Source organism: Caloenas nicobarica, chromosome 11, assembly GCF_036013445.1.
Source record: "Caloenas nicobarica isolate bCalNic1 chromosome 11, bCalNic1.hap1, whole genome shotgun sequence".
In the NCBI taxonomy this organism is placed as follows: domain Eukaryota; kingdom Metazoa; phylum Chordata; class Aves; order Columbiformes; family Columbidae; genus Caloenas; species Caloenas nicobarica.
The window spans coordinates 1,809,806-1,829,292 of NC_088255.1; the positions used below are offsets into that span (position 1 = coordinate 1,809,806).

At 48.8% G+C, this 19,487-nt stretch overlaps 1 protein-coding gene across 4 annotated transcripts in view; it reads left to right on the forward strand.

Annotated features, from left to right (window-relative positions):
* Positions 1-1,132: 1,132 nt before the first annotated feature.
* Positions 1,133-19,487, forward strand: part of FBLN2 (fibulin 2) — a 106,464-nt gene continuing 88,109 nt past the window's right edge. The window contains exon 1 of one of the 4 annotated variants that reach the window (XM_065642692.1): positions 1,133-1,153. The gene's annotated coding sequence lies outside the window, so the exon portion shown is untranslated. Of the gene's footprint in view, positions 1,154-8,721; positions 8,875-9,005; positions 9,061-9,345; positions 9,515-19,487 lie in introns of those variants that run through there. The other 3 variants (XM_065642689.1, XM_065642691.1, XM_065642690.1) reach the window with 3 other exon arrangements.

Below are 19,487 nucleotides of genomic sequence, written 5' to 3' on the forward strand. Positions count from 1 at the left end.
TCGCGTTTTCCCTCGTTAATTAGTCCTTGCTCTGGTCCCGCAAGCCAAGGCACGTCTCGGTGGGCACCCCTGCTCCCTCAGGCTTGCTCCCGTGCGGTGGGATGCAAGGAGCAGCCAGCGCGGGTTTGGGCAGAGCAGGGGTGCTGGGGGCAGCGGCGGCACCGCGGGTGCTCTGGCAGGGCAGCCCTGGGGCTCCGTGGCCTGGCCTGCCCGACGGGCCTTTGGCAGCCACACAGTCACCTCTCTTCCTCCTAACGCCTGGCTTCTGTTAAAATCAGGGAAAAATTGGGTCCTCCTTCCTTCTGCGGTGGCAAGGGTCCAGATTTTCCCCTTTCCCCTGTGTGAGGGCAAGGCCTGTGCCAGCTGTCTCTATTCGGAAAAGCCCGGGGGGGCAGGTAGCACGGGTCAGTGTGGCCTTTCTGAGGAGCAGCTCCCACAGCGCCTTGGCAATCCGAGTTTACAGATCTCGCTTCACATTACAAAACCCCCACAATCTTCCCCCTGTGACCCTTTCTTTTCCCTGCAGAGGCTCATCGTGGCTTACACTGGAGACCACCAGAGTGGGGTCTGCGGGCAGCTGGAGATCTGCCCATCGCTGCCTGAAGACTTTGTCAGAGCAACACTTCCCCGGAACTGTAACGTGTTGGAAAACAGACCAGGATGCTGCAGGTCAGACCCTCATTGTGGAGGTGTTTTATTCTATTTTTTTTCCCCTTTCTGATGGTTATAAAACTAACAGGCCACATTTTCCATTCTCTCTGGCATTGTTAAGGAGAAACAGGGACCTAGGGATATCCCTAAACAGTTTACATCTGTGTTCTGAATCTTGAAGAAAACACCCAGCCAAATTTCAGGAGAGAAACTGGAGACAGCTGTGAAAGGGGTGTTGCTGCTGTCTGTTTTATAGGGTCATCTATTCCCTTCAGTAGTAACAGGAGAACCACATCCAAGGCAATCATGAGTTGGCCTTTGAGTATGAACTAACTAGAGCCACATAGTATTACAGTTTTGTTACTCTCCTACACAGCAGCACCCATAAATTCAGCGAAGAAGTATGTAGATGCCTATTGCATGGATCCAGCTCTGAAGCTGCAGTTTCAGCTACGGTAGAAAAAAAGGAAAGAAAACATCTCAGTTGGATTTTCCAGAGCAGGTAACATTGGGACTACTTTGTAACTTTGAACTGAGATGATTTTGTGTGAACTAGGTTTATTTGTGCAGGATGACATCTCCAAATAGTCCCTGTGGGGCTCATGAGATGGTTTTGCTAAGAACTTGGCTGGCTGTGTATCTGTGCTGCCCAACAACAGGGATGTTTTGCTTCACTAGATGATAACTTTCACATGTTGTTACAGATCCATCATGGTACAAGTCAGTACTAACTGGCTCACATGGCCTTCAGCTTTCCAAGACTTAATCATCAGGTCTCTAGGCTGTTTCAAGTTTTTATTAGCTCCACACCTTATCCAATTTGGGAAGCTTCTAATATGAGGCCTTGTTCCTGGCTGGAGGAGAGAGATGGTCTGCCAGCACTTGGTGACAGTCACCCATTTCCCTGCAGCAGTCAAAACACAGTTTTGATAATTTCTTTGGATCATTTGTATTTTAAAGCAAGCAAGGAAATCAGTAGTGACAATTGCATACTAAATACCAGTAGGTTAGTTTCTAACCCAAGTGGTTTATTTTAACATAAGGCTAGTTTTCTGTGGAAGGAGGCTGATGCTTTTACCATTTTTTATTTGTTGGGGCGGGCAGAAATTGAAACTTAGTATTCTGCACCTGGACAAGGGCAGCTGCTCGTATGCCTTAATGATAATGGCTTGTAATGGCTACTAAAAGTTGGCAAAGAATTGCCTGTCGTGCTTCTTCAGGATAGCAGGCAGCATCAAACAGCAACTTGCACATGGCTTAACTTTGTGACATCTGGGGAAATAGCCACTCGGGTGGTTTATTTGCATAGTAGGTATTTATTACCAATGCAGGATGTTACAGGGCTCAGACCCTGCAATCTTGGCCTCAATGCAAACATTTCTATTTGAGCCATCACCAGAGGAAAACAATGATCTGTGTCAAGTAATTGTAAGGGTTTATGCACTTCTTTGTCAAAGGGGACCATGCTGTACCTCCCAAATGTGGGCCAATAACCCACACTCATTGGCAGCAGGTCTCTGCCTGTGCGGGCTGAGCCAGAAACCTCCCGTCAGCAGTGGTGCTCTCTGCCTTAGTCTTGTGTGTCACTGTGGCTGGGGTTACATCAGGCTCCTCACAAAAAATTCAGGTGCTGCTTAGAATGGACTCCTGGTTGTGAGTCACATGTGAGGACTCGGTATCTAGAGCACATGAGACAAAGCAACAGCCTCGGTTAATGAGGTGATGTGAGGTGCTGCTGGGATTTGAGATCCTGCTGGAGAGCAGAGAACCGTGGAAGGCTTAAACAGTGTTTCCTCCTGCATTTGTGAGCACTAGAGATGAGACAGAGGCGGTCTTATTTATGATTTAGCAGTTTTGAAGGGCCATAAGTTTCTGGCAGTTTTCTGGTAACTTGGTGAGTGGGCAAAGGCAGTGGGCAACTCCAGACAGCAAAGCAGAAACTTGGGAAATGGTACTTCCCATGCAGTGAAATGCAGAAATGTCAGATGGAAATCATGCCTCGCTTCAGGGATGGAGACACAATCTTCCCATTTTGGGCTGGTGATGGAATTTGTGATGGGGATGATGAGCTTGCCATTGCAATCTAGATGGGAATATGCAGGCCCAGAATGAAACCTTTACAAAATTAATTTATAGGTTGGGAGGGAAAGAAGGGGATCCCACATCGGCTGGTACATGTGGAAAGCACACAGCACTACTGTTGTGGACATGGGAGTGAAGCCCAGATTTCACAAGAGCAGGCGTATGAGTGCACAAGGATGTGCCTGCAGAGCTGTCTGTGCCGTGGTGAGCACACACACACCATGTTTGGGGAGTTCTGTGGTGCAGGCAGAGTGCACGTGGGCCAAGGTTCCAGCCGCAGTGGCTCCTTCTGATAGCTACAGGATGCTGCAGCAGGAGATGGATATGTGCTCATGTTGGAAAAAAATACAAGAACTATTAATTACAAGGTGTCCATGCAGATAGGAGCACTGCTGTGAGCAGAAATATTTCCACAAAGGGAAAAGCTCCTAGTAGTAGAAAATGAGCAGGTAAAATTTAGCAGTTGGGAGATATGTAAATTGAACATCTAGGTACAGGAATGATGGGAGATATAATTGACTTCAGGTTAAAAGCCTGGCAAGTCCTCGCTTGCATCAAAAGGGCAAGGGATTTAAAAAAGAGCTGACACAAACTTAAGGGAGAGCTCAAAGTCACTGCTGCCACCCTGCCTGGGGCTGGCTGCGAGTCCCCGCAGACTCTCCCGTTTCATCCCTTCTTGTCCCTGACTCCAGCTGTGGCAAACTGGAGTGGCTTTTCACAAGAACAGCCATGCAGAGCATGTGCAGCTTCTCAGGGCACTTCAGCCCTGCTCACGGTCCGGCTGCCAGGCTCCCCTTGCTTCCTTTCTTCTTGCAACCTGTAGCCACGCTGGCGTTCACACCACCTGCTCTCCTGCATCCCACCAGCAAGGCTGGGTGCAGTGCTGACAGATCTCTGCACCCACAGAGAACCTGCTGATGTTAGCAGAGCTGTCTGTGGGTGCAAAAACCCACATAAAAAGAGCCCACACAGGAAGAACCCGTGGGCTCTGGGTCCTACTTGGCAACCTTGAGTATTTGTGATGTTCTGCTGAAATGACATTTCAATACTGCTATTCTTTCCAAATTAAGAGCATGTTTCAGAGTCATAATGCAAAGCATTACTTGGAGGGTAGCTTCACATGATGCAGCATGTTGGTGGTCATTCTTATCTCAGATATTTATTTTGTTTTGTTTATAACCTGCATGCGATTTGCTGCAGCAAATCTGAAGTGGATTGTAATGGTCTGTGTTAGTCAGCTCATCCACCACGAAAAGAGCTAGAACTTTCAAGGTCAATACCGAACACTTTCAAAAAAGAAAACAATAAAGAGAAACTTGTTGCTTCAGTTGCATCCTCAACTTCCTCACTCTGAAGATGTTCAGGTAGAGAGGGGCTGTGAGAGGAACCGGGATGGCCAGGAGGAAATGGGAGATGCCAACAGGGGTGACTGAGGACAAACACAACCCCGCCTGCTCACTGCACGTCTGCATGGATGTCAGATTTGAGCTACTTCTGCATAAACGGAAATAAGTCCAAACTGAAGTGCGTCTGATGTGATGAGCTGGGGTTTCCTGGGAACTTTACGTGTGACAAAAATGAAGGTAGCAAGCCCTGGAACAGGGCATGTTGTGCCTGTTCCTACAGCTATGGGGTAACGGAAGAGCTCGCCTTGGTGGAAGATTTGTCTCGTAGCATTTGCAGTCTGAAAGTTCATCAATGAGGTGATGTTTGCTGGTCCCAGAGTGCTGATTTCTGAGAGCCATGCTTTCTGTTGTCTACTGTTGATGGTGAAAAGGTTTGAGAGCCAGGAATCGTTTCAAATCAGGTTCCAAGATAAAGATTCATGCCATTCGTCTCAAGGAGCCCTTCGATCTTAGATATGGGTACGTTTCTCAGACACTTGCAGCACGATGTCAAAATCTGAAAGAATATCTTATTAAACGCTGCTTATAAGTGCTCTCCGTTTGTCAGTACATTAAATTAACAGCGAGTCACTGTCGGGCACACATTTTATGCTTTACTTGGTTTCACATGTATGACTGTATTTCCTCCAAGGGCACTGAATGGGTATAGCAGAGCACTGAATTTGACCAAATACCTGCAGAAAAACTGGCTGATGGTAAAGAAAGGGCAATGCTGTTTCCCTCCTAAACTGTCGAGACAGGTAATTCTCACACTGCATTCATCCAGCACCTCAGGAATCTTCTCTTGTAAGCTGTTTCTTTAACTTTCCACTGTTAAGAGTTTGACTGTGCAGGTCACAGCAAATCTTTGCGAGTCCTGGCGATCAGAAATCTCCAGAATGGTACGATCGCCACTGGGTTCAGAGCAGACATCCATCGTAATCGATTTGTTTTAATTGGGCTAGTCTAGAAATTGTTCACTTTATCTCTCATTGAAGTGTTTTAGGATATTGACTCTATAGTATTTCGAAGCAGCAACATCTGCTAAAAGCTTTTCCTAGGTGAGCTGTACCTTTCTTATGTTTCTTGACTGTCCTCTGTGCTAAAAGGCGTGCTGGTGAATGGCTTGACTTTGGCCAAGTAAGCATTGTTTTCTGTTGCTGTGTGACATCTTCCCAAATTCTGGAAAACTGTGGTTGGATGAGGCCATGCAAGAAAATATTTCAGTCTGAGTCTGCCCACACTGACAGTTGTTCAGCTCTGCTCCATGGTTATTCAGCCAGAGTAGCACTGTTTTAAAGTGGGAATGCTGTAGCCATGTGGAGGAGAGAGTCACAGAAGATAATGTGGTAAAAGAGTTCCTAGAATTTACAGTAGCATAAAAAAAGGGGTACTGGCCTGCAATTAGGAAATTGTTGCTTAGGAAACACTAGGGAGGGGTGTTGTTTTTTGGTTTGGTTTTGTTTTGTTTTTTAATGTTAGCTGTGGAATTCTAAAATGTCACATCTTTTCTCGCCTGATTTGGTTCCTCTTCTTTGGGGCTTTTATTTGGAAAAGCTCCAATGGTTTCTAAGTGAGCCACACTCTCCAGGATTAACTGCACCATGTCCAGAGGCCTCTCCGTGTCCAGGTCTCCTGCCTGTCTCTTGAAGGAGGCAGCGCTACCCCTCTGCCCTTTGGTGCCCAGTGCAGAGTTTCACAAGTGTTGTGGGTTCAAAAAAGGGCCGAATCAAAGTCCAAAAGAAAGATTGTTGTTTTTTTTTTCCCCCCACCTCTTTAAGTCAGATTTCCAAAGAGTTAGCTTTGTGTTCCAAAGACAGTCCTTGAGTGGGTATGTGCTAATCCCACCCATGATGATGGCTGCTCTGGATCTTTCACACAACCTGCCTAATCCTTTCAGTCCCCAAACAATATTTTTTTTGTCAGTTTTCTTACATTCAGAAACGGTGGCCATTTCCATTTAGCCTCACGTCATGAAATCTTGGATGTATTAGTTCTTCAGTGTCACTTGAAGTCAAAGCAAACTATTTCAAGTGATTTTATGATGTTAAAAAAATTGCTTTGCTTCTGAGCCATATTTTTACTCGAGCAAATTGAGTGCGAACACTACCCAAGGACAGGCCACCAGCGTAGAACTCCAACTTTCAGTGCAGGTTTAGGACTGCTGGGTGTCTCCAGGTGAGCGGTTGTGTGGTGAGGTGCAGCAGAGCTGAGCTGGTGGGTTCTTCACGGCCATTTTGCTCTGCTGTGCCCAGGAATTTGTCCTCCCCAGTAAGGCCCTCTGTGGCCGTGTTGCATCTGTTATTGCTGGTTCACACTGACGTGTGGAGGGACGAACTGTTTTGTCCTACTGGTGTGTCAGGAGATCATTGCAGAGCAGGACAGAGTCCGCTCCCTGTGTCACAGTTATCCACCCTGGCCATGCCATTGCCCTCCTTCAGCTCCATCCTCAGCTGCTGGACACAAGACTGAGACCTTGCGCATGATTTCCTTCCCCCACCACCTCTCCCCTCCTAAAGGAGCCCCAACAAACGCCGTGGCTGTGGTTGTGTTCCCTCCTGAAGCCCCCCCATTGCTATATATTCATCTCTGGGCACTGCAAGGGCATTGGAAATGCTGTCGAACAAGTGGTGAGAAGGATTTTTAACTTGTCCTTACTGGGTCTGGTTATCGGGATCTCCTGCTGCCTCTGCGTCGGTTGTGCTGTTGGAGCAAAAATGGGGATAACAATGAATGGGTGTTTCAGGGAGAGGAAACCTCATGCAGAAGATTTAACATAAGGGTACAGCTTGCACCCCCTTCTTAGATCTGAGGAAGGATTTGTGTGCCTGGAAGCTTTTAAAATATTTGTGTGCATCAATCAGTCTGAGAGATTTTACCCCTACCTACACACTTTGCCTTGCTGAGGCCATCACGGCTTTAACAGCAAGAACTACTGGAGTGATCTGGGGAGTCTTCTGTAATTCCTGTTTTAGTTTTATCATAGTCCTGGGGTTGGCTCCATTGGTCTCTCCTGGTCTTCCTCAAACATCCGTGACTCCAACTGTGGGGTGTGCAGCCGGCAGGCCTGAGCTCGCTCCCAGCTCAGCCTCAAACCCGGTGCAAAGCCCAGATGAAGCGTTACCGCTGGCTCTGCTGCTTCCATCTGCTCATGGCGCAGCTGGGTGACAGCACGTGGCACTCATGGGCTGTCACCAGATGATTTAAGGAGACGTTAGTGCAGCAGTGCTCACATCACATCTTCACAGAGGTAGAGAGAAATCTGAGTCCTCTGCTCCTTCTATGTTTTCTTTTTTCCTTCAGATGAAATTCAAGACTCTGTAGGATCATTTTTGGAGGGTTGATTGTTTCCTCACAAAGTAAATAGCATTCTTCTCTCTGGCTAAAGTTACACAATAATTTTGTATAGTTGGTCTAGCCCTGAGGGCGTCCAGCAGCGATCGGCAGCAAACCCCCTCCCCGCACACACTGCAACATCACGCAATGCGACAGTCCCACTTTCCCAAGCTTTGGCTGTGTCAGAGACAGGATACCACAGTGTTCAGAAATGGAAATTCTTACACTGCTGTATTTCCCTAATTGTGCACACATTTTGTCTGTGCGGATTTCAAACTTGCCTGTGAATGGGAGCTGCTGCGGGCCACGCTTCTGCGGCCCTTCCCATGCAGGCTCGGGCAGAGCCGTCCTTTGCCAATGGCTTTGGGGGCATCAAACAGGACGAGCAGCGAGGCCAAGGCGTGCGCGGGGGGCGGTGTTTGGTTGGTCCCTTCCATAACTAAATGCCCGAGAAGACAGAGGAGCTCAGCAGTGTGACAACACCCAGCTTGTGGGGCTTGTTGCGGAGGTTGGGGGCTGGCCCTGCAGCCAGGCTGAGGGCTGGGAACGGCTTGTGCTAGGGGGGCAGAAACGCCAGGGGAGAGCTGAGGCCAGTGCCCCAAAGGGAGGCCCCAGAGCTGCCCATCCAGGGTGGGACAGAGTCCCTGACCCAGCCAGGGTGCTGGAGCCAGCCCGGCGGGGAGCAGGCACCCTGCCTTGTTCTGGAGACCCTCCGAGGGATGTTTGCTTGATGACATAGAGCTGCAGTGACTTTGTTCTTCCCAGGGACTTCTAATTTATACCAGGACTGGTTTCTATAAACAGTCTCTATTGTCATATAAATATGACAACTGGACCCTCTTGATGTAAAGATTTAGATTCTAAATCACCAAATGCTTCCGTGGTGGCTTACAGCGAGGTACGTTTGGCGCCGCTTCGATCTCGGTGAGCAGCAGTGGGAGGAAAACAGAATTAGAAACACTGCTTAGCACGATTTCGAAGTCACCTTTGATGGACTGACCGGGCTTAACATGGGCAGCCCCGGGCGGTGGGGCCCCTCTGCCCTACGGCGGGTGCGGGGCTCGGCTTTCGCCCTCCGCTTTTTTTCTTTTTTTTTTTTTTTTTTTCCTTTTTTTTTGTTTTCAATGGGAAGCCCCAGGCCCCGGGCTGCAGCCTGTTCTCCTCCACGTGAGCCTCCTCACCCAGCCGCTCTCAGCGCGCAGCGTGCCCAGCCCCGCTCCCCGCGCCGCGCAGAGCCCGGGCCGCTGCTGCCCGCGGAGCGGAGCGCGGAGCTGCGCCCGCAGCCCCGGGGCCGGCTCAGCCAAACCCCCCGCCGCCGGTCAGCCCGCCGCAGCTTTCCGGCCCCTCCCTCTGCCTCCCGGGGTCCCTTCGCCCCTTCCCCCGCGGAGCGGAGCGGAGCAGCGCGGCGCGGAGCGGCCCGGTAAGTGCAGCGGGGCGGAGCGGAGCGGCGGGCAGCGCGGGCGCGGAGCAGCCCCGTCCCCCGCTCCGCGGAGCCCAGCGCGGAGCCGGCCCCGCGGAGCCCAGCGGTGGGTCCCGGAGCGCTCGGCCGTGGCGGCTGCAGCCCCTCGGTGCGGGGACACGAGCCGAAGTCCTTTCCCGGCTACCGGTACAAATTCGCCAATGTTTCCTTACGCCGTTTCTCTTTCTCGCGTTTTTTTTTTTTTTTTTTTTCTTTTTTGCTGTTGTTCTGAAAGTGGCAAATTGTCAAGGAAAAAAGTTTCTGTAGATGTGTCAGGGCTGTTGCTTTATTGAAAACAACTCCCCGGGTGGAGGCGAGAGCAGCCTGCGGTTTGGTGGGAGTGTTTGCAAATCAAATGTCATTTGGAGGTGGGGGGAAATCTGGCAAAATTGTTCCATAACCGCGTTCTCCAAGTTGTGCTGGCTCGCTCGCCTCGTTGTGAGCTTAACGAAAACCAACGGGAAGTTTGAAGAGGAGAAAATACACGGGATCACTAGGAGAAAATACACAGGATCACTAGGAGAAGTGCTTTCTGCTGCTTGGATTCCTGGAGCGAGCCGGGGGGCTGTGTCGGGGAGGTTTGAGGGACCGGTCTGGCCAGGTCAGTGGAGAAATCCAGCCCCCGGCAGCAGAATTGCTCATGGTGTGTTCAGGGCTTGAGCGAGAGCCAGCTTGTCCTCTGCCCCGCGCCTCCCGTCACCTTATCTCTTCCTCTTGTCACTCAGAGGCTTGTGCTGGAGCCCGTCCGTCTGTCTGGCCGGAGCTGAGCCACCCGCGGGGAGCCAGGCTGGGGAGGTGGGGTGGGTGCGTGGTCTGTGCCACCTGCAGGAACGTTCTCTGAGCTTCCTGGTGCCACACTGGCACTGAGTTTTTCCTTCAAGCCTTTGGTACTGAAGGAAAATATGTTATTGTTGCTGAGGCGTATCAGCACTGAGTTTTGTGTCTTTGCCCCCGTGGGTGATGAGTAGAGGGGTGGTACTTGGGAGCGTGTCTGTCCCTGTGGTTTTCTAACAGACCATCAGCGCCTGAATTCTCTCGTTTCCCACTCTCTCCTCGTGGGACACCCTTGCTTTAGGCATCCTTGTCCTTGCAGTTGCAGAGGGAGGCTATGGGCACATCCCATAAATGTGGCTTTACTTATAACTTGTCAGTTAACAACAAAACCTACAGCTTATGATGTACAGTTAATGGATGAGAATTATCTGAGAAAGGTACAGCTTTCTAGGCATAAAACACCCTTATTAGTGGAATGGATGAAACTATTTTTAATAGGAAAGATTTTCCCCTAATGGCAGAACGGGGCCTAGAGAGGCCAAAAAAGGGTCTTTTAACTGCTCCTTCTCCCAAATGGAGTCAGCTGGACCTTCAGAATCACTTTGAGGACAGTTACACCAGCACTAATAGGGCTGGTATTGGCGTAAAGTTGTCATCCAAAAATCACGCCCTTAATTGGTGTTGCTGTGTTGGCAAACCTTTCCCAGTGCTGCCTTCTTCTTCAACAGCCAAATTATTTTAACTGTACCCATGTATTCTGTCTCACGGGCAAGGCTCTGAGCAGGGGTTATTGAATTCAGGGTGGTGGGTGAAGCTTTACCTTCTCCAGTAAATACAAGAACCCGACGGCAAAGCAGCCGAGGCCTCAGTCCTGGCAGCTCCTCAGGGATCCTGCTGCTCTGAGCACACTGCAGTGAGCTGCTTTGCAAGCTATACCGGGGTAATGGGTAAACGCTAGCTTTGCCGTGTATTTAAATAGGAGGAAGAATGTTTGTCTTTTAATTGAAATCTGTTTCTGTGATTTGAGCAATCTCTCACTCTTTTTCTTCAGTAGATCCATCCACTTTGCCGCTTTTTCAGTTGCGTTAAGTGATAATGTGGCATTAGAGACTTCTAAATTTATCTGATCTGCCTGCAGCTGGAAGAAGCCATCTTTCTGCGGTTTTGTGCACTGAGCCATAGGTGTAGCCTTTCGGGGGTGATGATGGGCAGCGAGTCCCACGGTGCTGGGTGGCATTAAAGGTGACATTCTAGTGCCATCATCAACAGCTTCTGTCCCGCTCAGGCACACAGCGTGGGAGAGCAGCAACAACCCTCACAGCTGAGGTGGGGTGAGCATGGCTGGGATCACCTGGCCCCTGGAAAAGGCCCATGAGCACATGGGATTCTGCCCCGGGGTGCTGGGGAGTGTAGTTTGACTCCTGCATGTGCGCAGGATGGAGCCCACCAGACACCCCAGGCCGGGCTTTAGCTCTGTCGGTAGGTTGCTGTAGAGCAGCAGCGTGGTGAGGAAATGGCATCTTCTCAACTGCTGTCTCTCTGGTGGGCTTTGAGCTCCGTTATTACACTTTTTGGAAGTATTTTGTTTTGCTGGACAGTTCCTCCACAACAGGAGGGGCAGTGCTGGTGCATTTCCACGCTGCCGGAGCCGCTCCAGCCCTGTGCGTGTCCGTTCCTCTGGATTTGCAGGAGCAGAGAGTACTTACGTCCCCTCTCCAGGCTGTGACCTGCTTTCGCTCCATGTTAAAAGTTATGCTTTTTATGCCTTTTGTATGTGTGTTGGAACCTCCAAGGGCTCCTGTGGCTCTCCTTGCCGTGGTGTCTGGTATCTGCCCTCAGTTCTCAAAGCCTGTGTGGGGACTGTTGGCAATGGAGGTACCTTGGCTGTTCTTCGTTGTCATCCTTGTGCCCATAGGTTTTGCATCCTTTGTAAACCAAATCAAGCCTACTGCCAACTGTGCCTTTCACAGCTGCACCTTGCCTTTATTCTGGGAGATGACATATGTTTACAATGTTGGTCTTCTCTTTCAAGCTGTTCTTCAGGAATTTTTCCATGCCTGGGAATTTCTTCCCCGAGTTTGTGGGTAAGAGGTGGGATTTAACTGCTTCTGACAAATCCAGAAGCGTCCCTTAAATTATCAAGGTATTTTTGTGGTTGCTGAAAGACTTACAGTGGACACATGCTTTCCTACAGCTGCCTTCTGGCTTTTCAGCATCATACCCTGAAGAAAGCAGCCCGCCGTGACTGGTCCACCAGTGCTGGCCTCTCCCGTGAGCCTTCCCGGCCTCGGGGGAACCACGATCCCAGGTGGTGGCACCATCCCTCTGGGAGCTCCTCTTCTTCCTCCCCCGTCCCAGGGCTGGACTGGACTGAGGTGTTTCTTTTCTGAGCTGTATGCAGATCCCGAGTGGCAGAAAGAACCTTGACTCCTAATTATTCTGCCTCTTATCTCCTCTTAGATGAACCAACAGCCCATGTGTTTAAAATAAGGCTCTGATATAGTGATATGGTCTCATGCATTCACTTTTGTTCTGCTTTTCCCTTTATTCTCTTGCATTAGAAATTTGCGTTTCCTTCCATCTCGTTGGCATAACATTAACCTTCCTTTTTGCTGGAAGTGACGTGTTGCCTTTAATAACAGGGGCCTGGATTTGATGTCCCAAGAGGACCTTTTCTGATTCCATGTTCATATAGATTAAGAGCTAAAAGAAAGAGACTTCTGAAAAGGACTTTCCAAAAAGTGGTTTGTTTTCTCCTGCTTACGTTATTGTGGTCTTTTTGTGAGAAATCAAACTGTTGAAACAAACATGTATCCTGCTTAGATATAAAGAAATTGCAGCTCACTTGTGGCCTGGATCCACTTTTTCTTCTGCTGAACATGATTAGAGCAAGACCAAACTGTTTGAGTTACCTTTTCATTCTTGTGTGTTACAAAGCTAATATATTATTCATGAAAATTAAGCTGTGTTAATTACATCGCCTGGTCTGCTTTACATTCCTGTCTGACTTGTTCGCTAATGAACTCTGTGGATCGAGTCCAAAATGAGGGAGAAGGTTGAGCACTGTCACGGATCCACGCATGCAACTCGCCCCGACGTCATTGTCCAGATGTGACCGCCGGGCTCCCCGTGTCGGGGCGGCCGTGGCAGTAAACGTTTGACCGGGAGATGTCACTGACTTTTACTGCCGGGTTCGCTGGAGCCTGTGGCTTTCTTCAGTGTGGTCTCGTTTTTATGAATGAAGGCAGGCAAGGACGGCCGAGCCGTCCAAACCCCTGCCAGAAATGCGGTGTTGGAGAGCCGTGGGTGGAGGGGGGAGCGTGAGAAGCGCCTCTGTGCCGGTCCCACCGCCGTGCAGCTGCCTGCCCATGGGCAGCCCTGCGACTGCTGCAGGGGGCCTGGGCTCAGGGGACCCTGGAGAGGAAAAAGTCACGAGGAAGGGCGTCACACACTCCTTTCCATGAAGTGAAGGCTTAAAAAGTGTCCCTTCTCACCTCACAGACTCTTTGCTGCCTGTCGTTGTAGGGATTTTTTCTTTTTTTTTTTTTGATCCTTGGGATGAAATTTCTTTTAGTTCAGTTCTGTTTTTTACTCTGGGCTCTATTGAGTCAACAGACCTTGGAGACAAGGAGCTCATTTTTTCCTGTATCCACAAAACCTTTTAGTAAGTGCTAACCCCTTACACCTGTGCATGGACAGTCAAAGAAGGATCTTAGCGTGGTTTTGTCTAGACTTGTGATGGAGGGAGAGAGAGAAAGCAATTCCTGGGGCATGGATACATGACTTTTTGGAGGCAGAAAATACAACCAGCAAAGATTATATCCCCAGCCGAACTGGCAGAAGGGATTTTATGGGTGTTCATAATCCACCTCACTGCAGTGTCAGCCAGGTTAGCTCAAACCACCTTTGTGTTTGACTGAAATTAGCTGAGTCTGCGCGAGCGCAGTGAATGTTCTCTCTGTCCCTCCTGCCAGATGTGCGGTGGGAGATTACCAGCCAGCGGCTGGGCCTCGGCCAACCGCTGCTGAAACCGCGGCCAGGAGGCACCGTCCGTGCGTCCCCCGGGCCGCGCTTAAATGAGACCTGAGCCGTTTATCCAGGATCGACGTCAGCACGTTTATCAGGTGGAATCAGCTTAAGATGTGCCCCTTACACTCACGTTCGTGCTGTCCTGAGTCATTTCAGCCTGGCACCTGTCCCCAGCTCGTAGCTTGGGTCCCATTAGCAGTTCTTTCTGGGGAATTTCGCAGGTCACTGGTGCTCTGCGGTGGCCATCAGGAGTGGGACCAGTTGAACTCCTTCAGGGTCTGTGCGGTTCACACTGAACAGCTGTTTTACCCATGGAAGGACAGACCTGTTCTTTCGCCTGGGTTTGTGAACTGTGGGGTTGTCTCATGCAGGGACAGGAGTTGAACTCGATGGCCCTTGTGGGTCCCCACCAACTCAGGACATTCTGTGATTCTGTGGTTTAGGATGATACTGGGTATTCATGCATGGACAGGTTGAGAGGGTGCCTGTGAGATTTGAATTCCCATTTAAATGAAAAGGCAATTTATTGTGGGTGTTTCTGTGACCATCCCATTTGAAGTGTTTTATAGAAACAACTTCTAGGACTTTCGCTTTTCTGAACTGTGCATGGGGCTTTGGAGGCCAGAATACTTACAAAAAAAGAAAAAGATGATGAAAGCCAGAAACACTGTTTTGTTGGTGTCATGAATCTCTAGATAGGAGAGAGACAGAATACATGTAAAACTCTGAAGTGTTGTGTAGCCTGAAACCTTTTCACAGGAGAATGCTGCTTTAAATATATGGCTGGAATGGAAAAAAAAATCACTTCTGCAAATGATGATTTTTTTTAAGAACTAAAACCAACTGTTTAGAAATGATTAATTATTGTAACATGTGAGCGCTGTAAAGTTTCGTCTATCCACAGTAGTATTTCACATGATTTGAAGTTGTTTGCTTTTACCATGTCATTAAGTCATGGATTTGTTCCAGCTGTCCTCCACAGATGTATCACTTGTGATGGATTTTGCATGGGAACAGGCTGCAAGATTTTAATTTGGATACCAAAGCCCCCTTTTTTTTTTAAAAAAAAAAAAAAAGAAAGTTTAGCTTTGCAGAATGTATTACTGGCTTTTAATGGAGCTGGCAGAGAAGATGCCAGAGCTGTTCCCCTGTCACAACCTCCCGTCGCTGTCACAACCTCCCGTCGCTGTCACAACCTCCCGTCGCTGTCACAACCTCCCGTCGCTGTCACAACCTCCCGTCGCTGTCACTGCCTCTTGGCAGGAGGTCGCAGTCCTCCTCTCTGCTGGCTGTGTAGCTCCTATGAGCACTTCTTAGTTTGCTTTAGGCAAAATCAAGTGGATTGTCTCAGGCCACTAATTAGACTGCTGAAGAGAATCCAGCTGGCTTGTGGGTTTGTCTCGTTTTCCTCCTGGAGTGGCTGGGGGGACGGTGCGAGGCGGCTGCAGCAGCCGACGGGCGCTGGGCAGCTGATGGGTGTCGGAAGGGGGCACAGGCACCATGGCCTCGCCAACAGCCACATGGAGTCATTACAAAGGAGAACATCGTTATTACTGAGCTGCTGAGGCTTGCCCAGTGGCCCTACCAGGTCTGTTGAGGCTTATTTATTACTTATTCGATTTTCATAACCAGAACACTTAGCATATAATGTTTTCCTCCTCTAAACTAATCTGCCTCGTGCATGGAGCTCTGTCTTTTAATCAGTACAACATACCGTCTGGTGATCTTGAAAGACTGGGTATGATTAATGTATAAAACTTGGCCGGCCACTTGGAAGGGATGCAATCTGATTCTGTACAGAACGGATTGATTTGGAGGATTACCCCTCAGTTCTGAATTGGTAACTAGTGTAAATGGATCTGCCCAGCAGGAAGAACGGCAGCATGCTTTGAAACGTTAGTTTGCCTTCAGAGCAAAGCCAAGATGCAGTCTGCTTTCTGCCGTGCCGTTTGGTTTCTGGCATGGCTGCTCGTGCATGCAGAAGGATGTGTCCCGTGGAAAGTGCTTGTAATCATTTGTCGGTTTTTCTAAAATGCAGACATCAATAGCAAGAGCGCATGATAAGCAATCTCTCTTCATTTTTATTAAGATTTTTGCATTCTTCTCAGAGTGTTGACATAGTACACTATACCCTGGGGTGTTGCAAGTGTCTGAATATTTAGGATGTGTAAAAGAACAAGAACATGTAATAATGTCTCTTCAGTCTGGGCAAACAGGTTAACTTGAGTGCATTGCTTTTATTGCTACATTTTAATAAAATGAACTAAGATTCTAGTAATAGGAAACTCACTGGTATATACTTACGTTTACTAAAACCTCTCTTCCTGTAAAGAGTGAAAAATAAATTAGCACTTTATGATCTTTATCATGAAGATGAAACACACCTCTAGACTAGACTCTTACATGTATTTAACTCTAAATCTTGGTGGCGTTTCTGTAGCCTGTGGTTGCTTGTCTCTGAGGCTGGAAGTCACAGCGCTGGGCACTGCGGTACTATCACACGCAACTGAGGCTCCAGGTGTTGCCACCATTGTGAAATACCTTTGCACTGGAAAAAAAAAAAAAACACTAAAATAGTGAGCGAAGGGCATCCGGCAAGCATGCGTGTGTTTTATTTAATAGTCTCCACTGGGTTTAAAATGAAATGTTTCCATTTCTTTTTAAGCCTGCTTTTCTAAAACCCATCTGAAGAGACTAAATAACATCTGCCACCAGCAGCGTCCTGGTGCTGGGGACGTCGGTGTGGGTGACGGGGTGGGGGGCAGAGCGGGGCGCTCGCAGGGCCGGCACCCGCGTGATAATGCGAGGAAATACTTCTGCTTGGTTCGCAGTGGCATTTTTTTCCTGACGGGTATATTAAGCAGATCTCATTTCCTCATCAAAAGAAAAGTTAAAGAAGAAAACTGCTTTCTGCAAATCACATCGTATCTCCATCCTCATTCGCTTAGCACAGATTCGAAGTTGTGGCGTGTGGTCCAGCTGACCTCCCTCCCCTCCCCGCCTTATTGACACTGATATTAGAACTATGGGAAAACTTCGACTGCTGGCAAAATGGGTGGAAAATCAAATGTTTAATGTTTTGCTTGAACATTTTGTGGTTTCTCCTGAAATTCTTTGTCTGAAACAAAGGATGTTCTTTGTTCTTTTTTTGCGGGGGTTTGCTTTTTATTTGAAAAAATATGCTATGTCATTGTGGATTGCAGAAGTTTCTACAGAAATGGCATAAGCTCTCTGCAAAATCTTTTTTTTTTTTAACTTGGAAAAAAGGCCAGATGCAAACCACAAAAAGTTGCCTCTTTTGACGGTGAAAAATTTTTTGTTGGCAGATTCTTACAAATGCATTGAGAATCAAAATGTTAGTGATTTGGAAAAATCTCGAAATAATGTAATTTCACATGAGCCTCTCTTGGAAGCTTCTAAGCTTTGCATTCTTTTCTCCAGTGCGGTCCCGCCGCTGAAGAAATACTTCAAAAACCAAGATTATGGATTCTTTTAAAAATGTCATTCCTTGCTTTTTGGGTACCGTACTAAGTTGTGTTTATATATCTTAATCTCATCCTGATTTATAGATCAAAATGAAGCTTTCATGGATTTGTTTGGAGTCTGGAAAAGATGTGAACTGACCCACAGACACTTGCAGGCTGGGGTGCCCAGGCCCTTCCAGCTGGATCTGGCTGCGTCACGGTGGCCGCCCCGTGTTCGACACCCCCGCGGTGACCTGTCCCCAGCCGTGTGGCACTGCCGGTGCTCCCGGGCCCTCCTCGCTGTTCGCAGGCACGAGGAGCAGCCATGGGCACGGGATGGGCTCTCCCAGCAGAGCTGCCTGGGGAAGGGGGTGTCTGCAGACTCGGGGCAGCAAAAAAGAGCAAATCCCTGGGAGCACACGGTGAGGGGGTGTCCAGTTCTGGGCTCCTCGGTTCAAGAAGAACAGGGAACTGCTGGAGAGAGTCCAGCGCAGCCACGAAGATGCTGAAGGGAGTGGAGCATCTCCCGTGTGAGGAAAGGCTGAGGAGCTGGGGCTCTGGAGCTGGAGAAGAGGAGGCTGAGGGGTGACCTCATTCATGGGGATCAATATGGAAAGGGGGAGTGTCAGGAGGATGGAGCCAGGCTCTTCTCGGTGACAACCAGTGATAGGACAAGGGGCAATGGGTGCAAACTGGAACACAGGAGGTTCCACTTGAATATGAGAAGAAACTTCTTCATGGTGAGGGTGCCAGAGCCTGGCCCAGGGAGGTTGTGGAGTCTCCTTCTCTGCAGACATTCCAACCCGCCTGGACACCTTCCTGTGTAACCTCATCTGGGTGTTCCTGCTCCGGCAGGGGGGTTGCACTGGATGAGCTGTCGAGGTCCCTTCCAGTCCTTGACTTTCTGGGATTCCGTGTGACACGCTCAGCCCTGCACAGTCCTCAGGGCCTCTGAGCTCCGAGGGACTATCTGAAGTGTGAAAAAATAGTGGTGTTGGAATGATGTGGGTGAAAGGACCTTCTAGTCCCATATCTTACTGTGATGCTGGCTTGTGCTCTAAAGTAGCTGCTGGTTGTCACTCGGAGAGCGTCCCTTTGTTATTTCAGAATCACTGAGACACTTAATTGGCTGTTCATTAGCTGCTTTAGAGAAAAATAAGATTTGATTAATGATAATTTCAGCAAATTATAGCCTGTTGTACAGGCTGATGAAGCGAAGTAGTGAAGAGCGAGCTGTGACTCGCCCTCCCTGCGCAGCCTCACAGACACCGGAGGGGTCACCGCTGTGAATTGGGGACGGAGGAGCGCAGTGTCATAGCGTCAGAGAGTCATTTGGGTCAGAAAAGCCCTTTAAGATCATTGAGTCCCACGTTAATGGGGTGAGGACCACAGAGCGCTGCCCAGGGCGCAGTGGGGATGATGTCTGTGCCTACAAGCTGTGGATATAAACACAGCAAGAGAGACGGCTATTGGCCATAATTCCTAACCTTTGAGATCACTTCTCTTCCTTTTTGCTAACTTTTTTGTAGGCAATTGTCGTTATAACTGATGAAGATCAAATTTCCGAGCTGAGATCTTGAATTCATCACTGAAGAACGTATCTTTTTCTCTGAAATAGCTCTATACAGTGCATTATTTCAGGTTTTACCTTGCACACTTGCTGATTTCAAACATAGCTGGTTTTAGTTAATTATGCAACAGGGAAGATGCAACTAGTGCCTTCGCTTTAGAATAAACTGGTTTGTCCAAAGGTCTAGAGTTTGAAGAAGGGGAACGTCTGCAGATGGACTAAGCGATCATTAGAAATCCCACACAAGGTATTACTCACAGGGCTGAGAATTAAACAAGCAGGTTCCTTACATGAAATTGTTTTGCTGCCTTCTGGCCAAGAGAAAGTTCCCCCAGAGGTTTTCTGTCTTCTGCCATCTTTGTGTCTTAGGTCGTTCCTTTGTCGAGACCCCTGACTGTTGCTCCCCTTTATTCTCTTTTAGGGCCCTTTCTCAGCTGTCACAGCAGCTACAGCTGCTCCCCCACCTGGCTGGGAGAGCCACAGGAACCTCCCGTTTCTCTGTGAAGTGGGGCTCCCTCAGCCCCCCCGTGCCATTGGATTTAGCAATGTTCGAGACACTGACAGTGGTGACATCAGCGTGACATGGAATTTGCTTTCAAGAAAGTTGGGGAATAGCACAACCGTTGATGGTTTGCACTTGACCCTGTTTAAGATCTAAACATTCATGAAAAGCCTCCCCCAGCTCAGTGTTAATCCGCTGGGATTTGGTGTGGTTGGGGCTGGACGAGCAGGATTGC